This window comes from Phalacrocorax aristotelis, chromosome 7 (genome assembly GCF_949628215.1).
Source record: "Phalacrocorax aristotelis chromosome 7, bGulAri2.1, whole genome shotgun sequence".
Taxonomy (NCBI): domain Eukaryota; kingdom Metazoa; phylum Chordata; class Aves; order Suliformes; family Phalacrocoracidae; genus Phalacrocorax; species Phalacrocorax aristotelis.
Genome location: NC_134282.1, coordinates 22,364,907 through 22,381,971, shown reverse-complemented (window position 1 = coordinate 22,381,971; position 17,065 = coordinate 22,364,907). Strand labels below are relative to the sequence as shown.

Here is a 17,065-nt window from a genome sequence, read left to right as displayed (position 1 = left end):
GCTTTAATGGCACTACAGTTTGTGCTTCCCTTTATACCATACCCTATTGCAATATTTATGGTAATGTGAGGATGGTGAGACGAAGATATGCCCTTACTCTACAACCAATCATGAAAACGTAACAACACATCTCTCATGTTCCATCGTGCCACTGACAGCACCGGAGTCCTCTTCAAGTTCCACTTTCCCTGAGAACTCCTTTTGAGGGGACAACTGTTCTTGAGCAGTATTCTTTCACTGCAAATGAGAACTAGAAAATACAGCCTAGATTCACCTGGTCCAACTTCAGGCCCCTAACAGAGCCCTACTCACAGTCACTGAAGAGAGATGAATAATCTGCTCTTTCTGGTGATTATATCCTAAACTGGATGTCTCTATTAGCTGACTACAGTCACCAGAGTGAATCTCGTCATATGAAATCCACCATCTTAAGTTCAAAATTAAAGAAGATTGGCCTGAAAGTTGAATTTTTAGCTAGGGATAATTAACATTCAAATAGCACCTGCATGGAGTAGATTAGAGTCAACCTGTCATCTTTCTCAACTGCTTACAAAAGAGAACATTATTACTAGGGCACCAAGTAAAATAGTCTGAGGCTTCTTTATGATACATTTTGCAGCAGCACTGTGTAAGAATGAAAACAGATGGAATTGAGTGCATGGTAGCAGTGTGAGGCACCCAGTGACAGTGTAGTTACTGAGTTACTTCTTCAAGACAAAAGAAGGCAAAGAACAAGAATCTGGGTACAGAAAGTGAAGTTGCCAGAAGATAAAATGGTGGCAAAGGTGTTTCTGTCAGGACATGAAAAAACACACCTGGAATAGCACTATCCCTATTTTTGCTAATTTACACATAGTATATTCTGCAAATGACATTCTGCTCTACATCAGTAGTAAAGAGATACTATTTTTCCTGCTCTGTTTCCTCTTCCCCACTATGGGATTAAAAACGCTAAGAGGAGGATCAGAAGAAGAAAGATGAGGAGCTGTGCTTGACTCTTTAACCCTGTCTGAAAACCCCATAGTACATTATGACTATTCTTGCAAAAACCACAAACTGGTTTCTGAAAACACAGAGTGGATAATAATCTTGCAAAAGCAAGTTCTCTCTAAATACCTTGTTGTACTAGCTGTGAAGCACACCCATTTGTTTCAGCAGTACAATAATACCACTACAGAAGAACATCTTGACTACTGAAGCTCTCTAGAAGGGAAGTATGCCTGACTCTCAGCAGGGAAGGAAGCCTGAAGGGCCTCTTTCAGCAACTGTTAACTTGAAGCTTTAAAAGAGCAGCTGGCAGGCCCATGAGCTCCTTAATGACTGTTTTGCTTGATATTTCACAGGTTGGCTTTTGTGTACTACAAAGCTTTTGGCCTGCTTTAAAAGTTAACTCTTTATATCTTGCTGAAGCAATTCTATACCTCTGTTGTGTGTCTTGTGTTTGCATATATACATATATATTTGTATTTATATGGACCCATGTGTATATTTGCAAATATGCATAAATATATATACACATATCTGTGTATTTTTATGCATATAGGTGCATCTACATAAATTTATTTCATTTTTCTTTTCAATTAATTTTCGTCTCTCTTTTCTGCATTGTGAAGTAGACCACCTACATGCATGTTTGGAATGGCTCTCAGTCCGTTGCCACTATAATACTGAGGTGGTAAAAGTGCACTACTTATTAATAGGTTTAAGCAACTGTCTTTGTTGTGCTCCTGGGCCTAATTCTTGGCATCAGCAGTTTGCTGAAACTCTGCTAAAATTGTACATCGACTTTCCTGGAGCATTTTACATGCTCTGAGGGTTTGGCCTAAAAGGCTTGTGGCTGTAACTGTGGACTACAATACACAAAAATCCTCAGGGCATGTCTGATAACTGAAACAACAGAAGGGTTTTTTGGTCCTTTCTCCTCCTTTTTCAGGCATTACTGTGTGAACATCTCAAAGCAGGTTCCTTGTGTGTACCTCTTCCCCATGGTGCATGAGAATGCTAAGTCACGAAAATCAAGAGAGCCTCTTCCAGCCACCACTTCAGGGAGCAGAGTCATGGCATAGGAATAGGAGATACAGTTCAGTCATGAGGGTAGCAGAATTCAGTGTTTGATTTTCTCTTCAAAAAAGATAGGGAATCCAGGAGGACTCTCTTACTGCAGATGAGGCGATATCAAGCAAAGGAAACTTCATTCTTCCCTGGGAATGACTGTAAGCTTTTCCATACATGGTGAGCGTCAACCAAAGGTGGCACTAGGGGATTACAACTAAATCTTTAAATACACCACTGTGTTCTGCATTCTGACTCTGTAGTTGTCTTCTCTCCTTGACTCCTTTCCCTCCACACTTCTTCAGGTGATATTCTCTAAAAATGGAAAGAAAAATCTTGTCAATTTGATGCAGGCTGGAGATACAGAGGTAGGAATGGGGATGGGGATGGAAAGCTGATGTTAATCTCTTTATTTATTAATACTGAAGGGACATGTACTTACTATGTGTCTATCTGTGCATGGTAGTGTTAATTCTGGTAAGAAATGTATCTGGATTAAATTCCAGTTCCAAAAATCCTTCAGGAATGAGCTATGTTAAGATAGCAGTAATTTCTCCTCCTCTACATCATATCTGTCAAGCTTAAAATCCCTCCAGTCCTCTTGTGCTCCAATTCCATGTATATTGAGGAGACTTCGGAAAACACTTCATTTTCACCAGTTGGCTTCGACAGCTGACTGTTGCCTGTGTCTTTCAAAAGTTCTTTCAGCTCCTTTATGCTATCTGTCTTTAAGGTGGGATTGAATCCTGGAGAACAGGGTATACGTTGCTGCTGAAAACACTTGTGGGAGCTGCTAAACTGCTAATCTCTGTGTAAAATTAACCTGGAAACTGTGGGTGATGCAGCAGTCTACTTAAACAGGGTATGCTTCCTGTGGGATTGTAAGGAAGTCAGTTGTTCTCTCTCCCTGCTTCAGTTCCCTGTCTAAGCAGTAATTCTTTCTACTTCATGAGCTGTTAGGACAATAAATCAATTCTCTTACATGCTGCAGATCTGGGTGACATATGAATATCTAGACATTCTATTGAGTCTGCCCCACATCCTTGTGGGGTTGTCATCTTCTGTTATTCAGGGCCTGTTACTGCCTGCTCAGCAAAGGTTTTAAAGTAGAATGGTTTGTAAGTGAAGTGCCCAAACTGTTTCAGATCAGCTTTGCCCTGTGTATCTCTGGGATATCTGGTCTTCTCAGGTTCCTAGGTTTTAATTATGTTTCTGACACAGATCTGAATGAAGCCATCACCTCTAGTTTTTAGAACTGCTTTATAGCTCGAGATAACGAGTTTGCTATTTTAAAAGGACCACTGAAGTCAATGGATCTTGGACACCTTGGGTCTGTTAGGGAACTCACTGAAGAAATATTTGTGTCTTCTGATGAGTAAATTTAATCCTGAATGACTTTTCCTCAGGTTTCCTAATAGTAAAAGAGAGGTAATTTTATTTACCTGTCAACAAGATTGTTGAAAGCCATGACTAAATAATATATGTGAAGCATTACTAATTTTAATCCATATGAAACGTGTTTTGTGTATCAGCACCATGTTAAAAAACTGACAAATTAGATTGACTCAAGAAGTGTGTCATGTTTATTGAACAATATAAAATCACCTTCATGTGTGTCACCCTCTTCCAGTACTCTCCCCCCACTTTGTGGTTTTACTTGTGTCCTTGAAAATAATGTAACAGATGAGTGCTGCTTGCATCAGAGCACAGCAGACTACCTTATGCTATGTAGCAGCAGAGAGGTGTGAACACAGATTTACTAATGGCTTGGTATGCCATCTTGAGCTTTGACAAATACTTCTTCTGAGGTGCATTTCATTGTGTAACTCCAACATACACAAAAATGCATCATTAAATTTTTAAAGAGGGCAAGGCATCATGTTCTCTACCTGTGATACCTGTGTTCCCTCTCTCCTCTACTTGGGACTTTGTTCATTACCATACTTGTTTCTGTCAAGAATTCATAGGCACAAAGGGTTGATATACTGCATGTGAAGTAGTGATTGCATCTATTAAAAAAATATATGGGATTCTGTTCTCTGCCCTCAGTACATGTTCTAGAGGTGCTTGCACACTGCCAGGATCTTACTGAAATGTAGGCAGCATGACATCTCGGTGTGTGCAGTGCGAGAGGAATTTCTGATGAGCTGGGTAAGAGGAAAGACTCCATCATATTGTGGGGAAAAAAGCCAGCCCTCCAAAAAGAGTGTGAGAGCATGGAAAATTTGGGGTTTGTATAGGTCTCTTCTTCCCTCCTTCCCTCTCTCCCTCCCTCCCCAGCTTTTTATTTGTTTAAAGAATTTGTATGGTATGTGTGAATAATACTAGTAAAGCCCTCCCCCCCTGCCATGTGCTAATGACACAGTTTAAATCACTACCATGTGCTATGTCCTCTGTTCTGTTTACCAGGCCACTGTAAATACATGCTAGTAATAAGGGCCTAATATAAACTCAGAAAAGCAAAGAAGATATTCAGGCCTGATCTTGAATTTTAGTTCTGGTATAATACAGATCATTTTGTCTTTCCTGTATCATAGGGCGTGGAAAGGCTGAATGTCTAAAATGCTGAGGGAAATACCATTTTTAAAGAGAGCTGAAGAGATAATTTTCTGATGTAAATGGGAGTGCAGGTTCCCTAGTTGACTTGGGTTTCCTAGGTCTCTGCAACTAACAGGCCGTTGCTGTCATGGTCAGGATGAAAATGCTGCAGACCTGCTGTTTGTATCCTTCTCCTGCCTTTCTGTGAAGTGAAATAGGCCCAGAGGGAGAGCCTGATTCCTTGCCTGCCCCAGGCTGAGCAGCAGAGCTGTGGCCTCCCCACTGCGAGAAGATGCTTGGCTTCTTGCAGACAAAGAAAATAATTTGTAAAGGTCTCCAAGAGCAAAGTAGTGAGGACAGTTGTCACTTCACCTCTGCTCGGTGCTGATCATTACTGCAGCTTTTATACTATTAGAAAAGGGTGCAATGTTGGTGTTTAAGAACACAACTCTCTCTGCAGAGTTTCAGAGGGAAAGTATGTGGGGGGCCTGGCATATGTGGTAGGATTAGGCCATACAAAATTCAGATACTGCATGTGAGTGTGTTTTCTGTGTCCCTTTATATCCCTTTTGATATTGGAGGTAGATATCCCATTTCTTCTTATTTTATTCAACAAATGGGTAAAACAAGATAAAGTTTTCTGAGGATGCATGTGGCTCTGTAGTCGACAGGGAGACAAAATTAAAGCTAAACTACATTGCGGTTTTCCCTGTAAACTCAAGTTTTCTGGAAGTATATGTTATTAATCCCTCATTTTTTTAGGCCATCAGATATTTAAAAAGCACATATGTACCTCAGGAATACCTTTCACTCCTTTTTGTGCCATTCTGATTTTTTTATATATATATATATATCTCTATCTCAATAAGACAGACTGTTTCAGTTCCCTTTCAAGAGCTGTTGTAGAGTCAGATTTGCCACGATCTTCTGATCCAAAGCCCTCTGATGTCAATAAACTGAAACGTTCTTATATTTCAAGGGTCTTTGGATAAGGCCCCAAGTTACTGAAGGACAAAGCTTGATAATGTCAGTTCTTGGCTCTTTTAAGATTAAGTTGTCCTTACAAAGGACTCTCTAGTAAACATGTGCTTCTTCAGTAGAAAACCTCCACTGACAGGAGACATATTCAGCATTTATAATAATACAAGGATTTTGTTGTATAATGTCCACCACTTTTACATCCCAAGTTTTCTGGTACTCTTCCACTACATAATGCAAAGCTAAAGATGGAAAGGAAGAAGTTCTCCATTTGCTGATCTTCTGAAATTGTTAATGTTCTTCTTCATGTGCCTTTGGATTTTTTAGCTGCTATTGACTTGAAAAAGTTGGTACTCTAAATTGGAGGGATATGGTCAGCTACTAGGGGAAGATGATGGAGTTTCTGCTTTCTGATAGGATTAGGAGATCAGAACTGAGGACTTTAAATGACAGACTATGGGGGAAGCGAAGAGACAGTGTAGGATGTGAGCTAGTTGGGGGAAGAAAAGCAAAATGTTTAACTGTGCAGTTTGGATCTGGTATTTTAATAACTCTTCCTTCTTGAATCAGAGAAACTAAGATTTGTTGGCTGTCTACCAATGTTGTCTTATCATATTCCCACTACATAACTGCATGTATATTCCCATCACATAATTACATGTATGGCATTATAATGAAATGCTTCCAGGCTTGTTCTCTAGGGCAAATGTATAGTCCATATGAATAATATAGTTCATGCTGAATACTGACTCACGTATATGAGTTCCTCCCTAAGCATTGCACGGATGATATTAATAACTCCTAGAAAAATGAAGAAAAAATATTACAGAAACTACTGATAGTACAAATAGGTTTTAAGAACATTAATGCATTTAATCTGATTTCTTTCTCATAAATTTTTGTTTAGAAAACAAAAAAAAACCACCACCCCCATCCCCTGCCCCACGACAACAAAAAAAACCCTGAGTTAAAACTTGCGATTTTTTATGTGAACAGGTTTGGTTGAATGAAATGTTCAGAAGGAAAAGTTTTCAAGGTCCAAAAGTAGAGAGAAATGTAGTAAAAAACAATAAGATCACTCTAGAATATCTGGTAAGTCAAGACATTCTTCCAGATGGTGTTGTAAGATACCTTCTTCCAAATATTCCTTTTTAGCATGGAAAATTTGGCCTTTGACCTTTTACAGATCAAGTGAGTCCACTCACCAACACAGTTTCAGGGAGAGAAGCTGTTTCCTGTGGAGCTTTTTGAGTTAATATAAATAATTTACATGTGAAGGGGATGGAGAAAGGCTAATCCTGTAACCAGTTAGTTGTGGAGCTTCTTAGACATGTAAGTGCTCAAATGAGGATTCATTTCTTTCTCTCATGAATTACATGCTATTCAGGAAAGTATTCCTGGGAATATCTTTGAATCATTACATTTTCATAGCAAAATAGGATTAAAATATTTTTGAAATATCAGTGTTCTTGATAGTGTAAAACCTTTGCCTGATCAGCTCTACCTTCTAAAGATTTCCCTTTTTTACACTTTGACTCAAAACCAGGGGAGAATTTAAAAATAAAAAAAATCCATACAAAACTACACTAAGCCAGACTAAAATACAGGCAGAATTTAATAAGAGACAGTTTCTATAGGAAGCAGCAATTTTCCTTTCCTTGGAATTTAGGGTGGAGTTTTGAAATACTTAATTATGCTGAGCTGTAATGTTTTCTATAAATAAACAGTACATTCTCCTCTCTTCCCTCTTACCCCTAGGCTCACATTCTTTCTTTTGTCTCCTAGGGAAGAAGAGAGGAAGGAGGAGAGGGAAACTTCTCAAGGTTAAGATTTTCTCTCAAGAATTTACTCTCAGTTTATATACTATTATTTTACCCTATATACTGTAATCTGCATAGTTTGGCCTAGCCTGTGTGTAGAGCAAGTAATATTGGCACCTGTTGTTCCTTTACACAGTTATATCACCTTTTGTATCTAGGCAAGATGATCTTGTTACATGTTATCCAATGCTTGTTGACCAATAAATACATTTTAAAGAGTCCACACAGTCTTTGAGAATAGGGCTTCTGAGGCATGTGGGGCTGGGAAAAGAGGTGTTTTACCTCTTGGTTCAACCTGATGGAGTTTTGCACATGCACGCACGCACAGTGGTAAATGCAGAGTATTCTCAGCCCCTGACTTCTCACAGTCTACAAGACTCCCAGTCTGTCATGGTTTTAGCTGGGATAGAGTTAATTTTCTTCACTGCAGCTGGCACAGTGCTGTGCTTTGGACGTAGTATCAAAACAATCTTGATAACACACCAATGTTTTGGTTGTTGCTGGGTAGTGCTTTTCTAGCTTCCCATGCTCTGCGGGCGCACAAGAAGCCGGGAGGGGAGGGGGCGCAGCCAAGAGAGCGGATTCAAACTGGCCAAAGGGATATTCCATATCATGTAATGTCATGCCCAGTGTGTTACCTGGGAGGGGCTGGCCAGGGGAGGGAAGCGGCAATCACTGCTCAGGGACAGGCAGCATCAGTCGGCGGGTGGTGAGTGGTGGTATCATTTTTATTTCTTTTTTTTTCCCTTCTCCTTTTTATTATATTATCATTATTGTTATTATTATCATAATCGTTATTATAACTATAATTATTATTTTATTGTAACTATTAAACTGTTCTTATCTCAACCCACAAGTTGTTGTTTTGTGCTTTTGTTCTTCCGATTCTCATCCGCCATCCCACAGGGGTGGGGGGAGTGAGCGAGCGGCTGAGTGGTGTTTAGTTGCCAACTAAGGCTGAACCATGACACAGTCTTTCCTAACCTCAGGTCAACTTCAAATTCTAGTTGCAAAAGAGAAGCTTAGGTAACTGCCTGGAGTTTTTATGATGGTGATATAGCTAAATCATTACAGATGAATTTCATAGGCTGTGTGATAAAACTTATGCCATCTTATGATGTCAGGCAATGGCTAGCTCTCTCATCTTGTTCATTTCTGCAGTAAGTTCCCAACTGATTTTTCCTGACGTAGGGACTACAGTCAAAACTATGAATAGCCTTACATACTTACATGCCCGTATTATCATATTGTCAGAGCATGCTACAGTTAAACTCCAATGGTTAGGTAAATATTTCTATCCTCATTTTACATCTGAGAGAAAGAAGCAAAGGGATGAAGGTTTATATCTTCAAAATGTGATAGGTGACTAATTAGTACTGATTTGGGCTGGTACCTTTGAAGATTTGACTTAAAATGCTTTTCTATAGTCCTACATCAAGTCTGTAGTGGATCAAGGTTTTGTGAACTTTCTTGTTGACATTGCTTTCCTTTTATCAGGAGAAAGACTGAATGAGCATGAAAATGACCCAGAGTCAAACTACTACCCAGAATAAAGTCTACTTTGGAACTTCAGCATGGTGATTATTACCCACATTGCTTGTATTGGCTGTGGTAGAAGAGAAGTAAGAGGCTGTGTCTTCCATTGCTCTCTGTCCGGCACCTTTCTCCCGTTACTATGTACTTAATAGAGATCACAATAACTGCTGCCCACTTGCTTTTGGTGAATATGTCATAACATATTTTCCTGTATAAATTAATTTCTCCTCAGAATTTGAAAGTTGAATTGAAGTGTCATAGGCCTGAACACTATGTAAATGCTCAAACCTATTAAAATGATGATTTAATTAAAAAAAATTTTTGAAACAAATAAATTTCCCTGGATGCCAATTGCTAAATACAGTAATTCTCTGAGTCCTGTCCCACTTCAGCGTACACTTGTCTTTGTATGGAGGGAACATGGGAAATAAAGTCCTTTTAAAATACTATATTTCTGACTAAAAGTAAAAGTTTAACATTTTCTCCCAACCTACCTTTTTGACTACAAATAATTCTTTGTGTGCTTATGTTTTGTTAGGGCTGGAGAAGAAATAGGACCAAAATTAGCATTACTTTTAAGCTAGGATTATAAGGAAAGCATACCTTCAAATGCCTTGGTTTGTTACAAGAATGATTTTTTTTTTTTGTTTGCCATCTGATTATGGCTTTAAGGAGCATACATTCCTGTAGAGTCTGAGATGACTGTAAATGCAAATTGTTATTTATACTTCAAGGCAATTTTATGTCCTTAAAATTCAGCTATTTGTGTTTTCTTCCTTATAGAAATTACATCTGAATGGCCACGGTAAATTATTCCAACATGTATTCATCTTAGTTTATTTTAGTGCCTCTTTCAAAAGCAAGTAAGAATAAGGTTTGCTTTTCTGGTGTTGGTAAAATATACAACTCATTGTCTCTTTCAGGCAACTGAGGCTCACATTCAAGATTAAACAATTATTTTAAATGCCTTACAACGCAGTCTGGTAACATGGTGGATGTCCTCAGGGTCAGTTAAATTCTTTAGAATGACCAAGTCCCCAGCAATTGTGCTGTATGTACAGGATCAAGACCAAAAATTAGTTTTGTTTCCCAGTTAGATAAATGTTAACCTACCATCCTAATAAAGGGTGGGTGGGGGGTGGAGGGAGCCACCCTATACCTATTACTGGAAGATTCAGTCTGCACGATGAAGAGAGCGTGGATACCCAGACTAACCTTTAGCATTTTGTTCTCAAGAGAGAAACAGGCAGAACACTGCCACGATGTTTGGAAAAGGTGCTTTGTTCAGACTGAAATGTGAAGAAGCTGCAGGTCTCTCAATTTGGCAAGAATTGTCTGGACATTCAGAATCTAAGGGAAAATATGAATCAAAATATGAACCCATTAATCTGATTGAAACACTCTGATGTTGCCTTTGAACAAAGATTCAGATATTGTCACATTTCTTTTAGAATCAGCACAGTTTGAGGTCTTGTGGAACTTCTGATTTTACAAGATAAGAGGTAAGGCACATTAGCTACTTTGGGAGCAAAAGCAAGCTTTGGAACTGTAGCATAAAAAATATAAAGTTTAGATATGGTAAAGACATTTTCTTTTGAAAGCCAGCTATAGTTCAGTAAAAGACTCATGCTGAACCTGAAATTTTGACTGTTCTATGTGTCACTCCATTAAAGTTTATGTGAGCATGAAGGCTAAGCCTGTCTAAAATTATTTATTAGATGGAGGTCAAGAGCACTGAAGAAGATTAGAAGGACCAGAATTCATGAGAATAGCCAAATCTAGTATTATTGAATTTGGCTGTTTCTTCTAGGAACAATACAGTGCTAATCTCAGGAAACCCTAAAATGCATGTAGGAGGAGAAATACTATGCTAGCTTCTACTTGCTGTTGCTTACAGCTGGATGCTAATATTAAGTATGTTATTAAAAAGTGAAACAAGGCATAGGCCAAGCCCTGGGCTGGCAAGATATACGGAAGTGATGTATGAATCAGTCATAGTTATTGTGTAAGGAAGAGAAAATTCTTCAAAGGCCAAAGGGCACTCTCTCCTTTCATTTTGCTGCTTTCTTAAAGGCAGGGCTCTGGAATGAGGGTTATGGGATTTTTAATATAGCTGCTGTGTTGTGCTAAATGCTATAATGTGTTAAATGCAAGTTTTTAATCTTTTTGTTCTGTATTATTTGAAAGCTAATACAAGCATCCAGAGTAAGCAGCTGCATGTCAGTTCAGGGTCCTGGTCTCATGGTTATCCAAATTGGGAAGCCAGTGAGAGCTTATTAAGACTCAGATATGATTTGAGTTTCATTTCTAAATGGGTTAGTTGTGCAGTACCCCCAGTCTCCTGGTGTAGACATAGCTCATAATAATTCTACACTGTAAGTGCTGTTACAGCAACACTACTAGAAATAGGCCATTCTGTATGTGATGTGGCCCTAGTGTAGTTAAATGAAGTGAGATGGAAGTGAAGAAACATGTGAGAAAACAGGAAATGTATTTCTCCTTTCCCAAAGGACATTCATGTGTTTTCAGTATTCTAGGCTAAAGAAGACAGTAAACAGAGGGTATCTAGAAAAGTCTCAGTGAGAGACTCTACAGAATGTATCTTCTCTGTAATCAGATACAATATCCCTAAGGATAAAATGCCAGCTTCCTTTTCATGGATGGAACAGCTGTTAAATTTTTGCAGTAACCAAAAAACAACTGTAGTCTTGATATTCAAGGCATTAACTCCATGCTTTGATTGTATTATCCCACCTTGCACCTGGTTCAAGTTCATCTGTATAGGAAAAGGATGCTTAAGAGAATAGTTGAATGACCCTTTTCCTTTTCCTAAAAGCAGCCAGCATGGCCACTGTGAAAGGGCACTGAAATACAATAGATACTCCCTGTAGGAGACCTGGGGCTTCTGTGGCATGGAGCGTGCATATGTCTGGTGACCAAAATTCTCAAACAAAAGTGATTCTCTTGCAAGTGTGATCAGTTCTCTTTTTCTTATGCCATTTTAGTTTGGATAGTATTCTGTACCACAAACATTAAAACTAAAAATGCATAAATGCATAAATGTTTCTCTTTTGTCTAGAAGTATGCGCTACTACTCAGCATCCTTTGGAAACAGGTGGCTGCTCTACCCCCAAGACAGGGCTGGCAGACTTGGAACTGACAAGGAAAAGGCAGCTCACAGTTATTTATAAAGGCCATCTTGGCTGCTGTCAGTATTGCTTCAGCAGGGACTTTCTGGAGCCTGCTTCTATAAATATATAACAATTCAATTGTGTAATTGCCATTACCAATGTGAATTCAATTTGTCTATACTTTTCTACCATAGCATTAGGTCTTAGAATCTTGAAATGGTATACATTCTTTTAATGAACACCGATCTCTCCAGATCTTGAGAGGCAGAAATTAAGTCATCATAAGCAGATGGGGTATGGAATAAAGTGAAAAATGGAAGTAATTTTCAGGAAACTTGTTTTGCTTTTAATCCAATGTTGTTTCTGCTGATTAATTTCCTGTGATCACCTGATCTGCTAAAATTAAATTAGAGTTCTGATTCCAGGAACTTTTGAGTCAGACTATTTGCACTTGCTAAAAGTATCACGGTGTTGTAACCGAAAAAGAGACTGCTATTGGGGATGGGATGAGATGGGGTGGATTGGGAAAATCATTGCATACTATCTAGCCATGTGTTTCTTCCACTGAACTGCAATAATCACTGCAAAAACTGGAAAGGGAGCCTAATCTTGCTTAATCTTTCTCCTTTCAACAAGAGGACCAGAATGATTTTGTTGCGGTAACTTTGAGCTAGACAGGCACTACTGCCTTATTTTTGGTGAGCAGTGATTGGAATCCCAATACCAAAGCATTTAAAGCATAAGCTGGCTTCCAACTCACCTTAAACACTTACCATTATTAATAGCTGTTAGTAGCTTATATAAAGTCTCTTACATTTCCTTTAGTTCATGTAGAATTGTTGTTGTATGCTCTGTTGACAGCTTGCCGGCGTGCTTCACTGGCAGGGACAGGACAGGACAGGACAGGAAATACTATTCTTGCACTTAACGCTGTGTACAAGAATAGCTAAATGGCATGTCTTCAAATGTGTGTACAAAGGGTGGATCTGTGAGAAAAAAGGCAGCGCACATCCACACAATGTTGTGTTGCATGAATTCTACTACAGGCAAATTACTAGTGAAAGACATTCACTGGTATGAATCAACCTGAGGAAAGGGAACAGAAGGGAAGTGTAAGGCCCAGACCCATTATTGTGTGTTAGATGTTTACAGTAAGTAATGAGGGATATTCTAGACTCCAGGGACAGCAGTACATGAGCTCTGGCAATGTCTTGTGGGTTGGATAAAGAAAGGAGTCTTCCCCACTATATTTCTTATCATTACCTTGCCAGGTTGCTTGGATGCTTCAGCATTTGTCTGTGAGAGTAAGCTCTTCTGCAGACAAAAAATAATTGAAACAGTAGAGAATTTTCCCTAAGAGTTCAGTACAAGGCTTACTCTTGTTCTGATTGATTTGTGTGGCAGCCTGCCTTAGTTTTACAAATACAAATCCAGACTTGTATTCAGTACAGTTAATCTCTGTTTCTTCTTTTCAGATGGACTTACCAGAGTTTATAACTGTCTTCAGATCTGTGCAGGATCACATCCGTAGTCACTTCTCCATGTTGATACTGGCATTGTTTCAAATATATTGAATACCTGAGTAAACAGCCCTGAAAAATATACGTGCGTATGTATATATTCAAGATTATATTAGTTTGGCCGTTGGCCAAATGCCAAAGTACAACCGCTGTCTTAGATAAAGATCAATCTGTGATAGTCACTAGCTTTAGGCAAACTGTTTCCTTAAGAGCTTAGACCAGCTGTAGTTCTTTGGATTGTCGTATTCACTTGATTGAATAACCACTGATTTTAATAGGACTGATAGTACGGGAAGACATCTTAGAGTCAGGGTATTACATAGACTGTTTTAGTTAAGTGGCATATCCTGTACACTTAAATAAAAAATTACTTCAGACTGAGAGGGTGGAAGGGTAACTCACCCCAATTTCAGCCCTCTGTTGGATTTAGAGCAAGTTAAGAGTGATGTCTTCTATTGGCTAGCAATTAATTTCTTTTCTCTCTCCCACAGCCTCATCCATAATAGCGAGCAGGATCTCCTGTTTTGGCATTGATTCTTTAGTGTTCTAAAGTTTGTAGTAGGTTTAGGCTTAGTACTGCAATAGCACTCAGTAGACAGTGTGACCCCATGTGAAACTCTGTTACTTTGACTACACTATGTGATGCATTGCTAGAATGCTTCTTTCCCATCATCCTTACAAAGGGGAAGAAAATGATGAAATGCTGTCTCCTCTCTCCTTTTTGGAATCTGTCTGAGAAAGCTGCTTACATGTTGTTAGCCTGTGGCCCACAGTGCTGCTTTTAGTACCTCTCAGATGTACCACATCATGCCTTTTTGGAGCTGATGTTGATCACTGTGATCTGTGCCGTTCAGCTTCATTGGAACTATAATTAAGCCCTTCTGTTATAAACCAAATACTCTGAAAATAATTTTCTTCATTTACTGCGCCTGCCAGGGGAGAGCTCCTGCAACCTTTAATGATGCAGGTAATCCTATTACTGCCAACAGAAATACTCCATTATAGAAAGGCTGCAGAAACATAACTAGAACTCACTGAAAAATTTTCCAGGAAGCTTTTGCCCCCTCTACACCAACATTTATACTTTGTAGAAACATACTGAACTTTAGGGCCAAGGTTAGTTATTCTCCTGACCAGAAAAGAGATCAGTGTTCAGAATTGCCAGTAGCACAGGTTAAAGCATTTTCACAGGAACATGGAGATGCAGCTTCAGATGTTTACTTCAGAAAAAAACCCTACCCACAGCAAATGCTATAAGCATTGGGTACTGCCAATTCTGAGAAAGTCTATTCACCTTTCCACTCCCCAACCCCAAACTAAAACATTTAGTTTTCATTCTACCACAGAGCAAAGCATCAAGGTCTTTTTATAGACGAAATTCTGGTTTCCAGTGAGATCAAACTATACCTTCGTCCTGATCTCAATATACTCTTTTCCCAGGTGACAAGATGTCAGTAGGTGCTTAAAATACTAAGGTGCTAGGGACTTCTTTTCGAAAGCCATGAGAAAATGTCATCAGCTTTGTTCTACATTCACAAATCTGGATCCTGGTCGTGATGGGAAGGTAAATGGAGACTCTGATTTTCATTTTTACACTTTCATACTATGTTCATTTATATCTGTTAGGTCTGCTCCTACTATAGCTGATTTGAATTCTAAAAAGTGTTAGATATTTATTTTTGTAAAGCTGTGCCATTCATCTTTAATATAATTGTGTAATTTATTCTGTTAATACCAGCTGCTATGTTTGGCACAGGTCACCTGGAGTGTCTGGAACACTATATTAATTTTTCTTTGAACCAATTAGCTAATTCTAAAAATCCACCAAAGTCAGAGCGCTCCACCTCCACAGTCAGGGAATGTTTATTTTTGTCCATGTTCCTGAACATGTTCTTAGATTTTGACAGAAGAACCCAGTGGGAGGTGGACTTTCATTTTGCTGGGACTTATTTATTTATTGTTTATTTTCTCCAGAGTTGTTTTGGCAACCCCAGAGTGCCCACAGGTGACACTTTTCAGAGGGAGTTATGCACAGTGTGGAGGATTTATCTCATCTAATATCTGCCTGAGAACACTGGATCTAATTGGCTTATGGAAGTTTGGAAGCTAAATTTATGTCTTACATGTATGTAATGTGTCAGTCACAACTGATCTTGGCAGCACTGTCTTTTTAATCTTCCTCTCTATGAGGCTTATGATACGTGGTTGGTATCCAGCTGTTGATCTCAGAGCCTCCTTATGAGAGCGTCTTCATCTGTTCTTTGTCACACAGAATTGTGTGGTTATGGGGACATTTCTGCATCATGATTTTCTGGGAGTGGCCACTTAGATTTTGCAAAACAAAACAGCTGCTGCCTTGAAGAGCATGCTTTTCAGCTGGTTGGTGCCTGCCATTTCTCCTCTCTCTCTTATGTGAAATCTCCTAGGATAGGTTTTTTACTGCTGAGGTAACAGTTTGAATGTTTTGTGTTTCCATTTTCTGGCAAACTTGGCTTAACATTCCCCAACCTGCCCATGGTCTCACAGAAAGCAGGGGCAAGATTTGGAATTGCATAGAGGTTTGTACAAGTTGGGGCTAGTTCACTCTGAGACAGCAGGAAAGAAAAAATCTGGAACAGGTGTGATGGCCTCAGGAAACAAAATAGTTGAAGCACAGTGTAGTACAACTGTGATTTTTCCTAAGCTGTGATTTTATATTTTTTTCAAGCCACGGATAGTGGCATAGGTCTTGTCTCTTTCCAGCCCACTCTCCAATTATTTTGTTCTTAACCCACAGGAGAATATATTGTTTTAGCAGCTGTCCAAAAATATTCAACTAGAAAACTAAGATAAAACATGACATTTAAAAATGCAAATTTTACTAGAAGGCTGTACTTTAAATACTGAAAGACATTTTCCCTAGCTGAGGAATTTCCAGGAGGTACAGTAAATGCAGGCCTCTGGCAAGAGTATTCAGACTAGGTTACCACTCTGCCGTAAAATGAGAGCTCCTGATCTCAGAAAAACCTGTTTTCCCCTTGTAAAACTGTTAGGTATTTATTAAGAGTAGACAATAATGTAAGACAGTTTTGACTAACTGGGTGCATTACTGAATGTGATAATTAGGCCATGGATTGTCAGAGGCTAATATAGTAGCTAAAGGAAAAATGGTTTCATGTCTCCATCTGGATCATAGAGAAAATATGAAATCCTGCTGCTTCTTCTGAAGAATCAAATTCACTATAGGTGCTCACCTAACATGCAACTAGTTAGAAGAGTGCTTGAGCAGGGTCATTTGAGGTGTCCCATGAGAGGGCTCCCAAGGAACATAGTTCTAGCTCACAGCATGTCTTATTGAACATTTTCTAAATGATCAGACTTCCACAAAAGGTTGAACAGTGGGTTCATGGTCCATAAAGATCCTGTTTGATCAGCAGTGGTTCACTAGTTCAGGTCCAATCCCCATGGAGATTAACTTGAAATTGGTTTGTAGTTCTGGGAAAACTTAGCA

General features: G+C 39.0%; 1 long non-coding RNA gene across 1 annotated transcript in view; it reads left to right on the top strand.

Annotated features, from left to right (window-relative positions):
• Nucleotides 1-8,589, top strand: part of LOC142059515 (uncharacterized) — a 188,714-nt gene extending 180,125 nt beyond the window's left edge. Inside the window, exon 3 of the long non-coding RNA XR_012661390.1 lies at nt 7,354-8,589. This is a non-coding gene — a long non-coding RNA (uncharacterized LOC142059515). The remainder of the gene's footprint in view (nt 1-7,353) is intronic.
• Nucleotides 8,590-17,065: the final 8,476 nt, after the last annotated feature.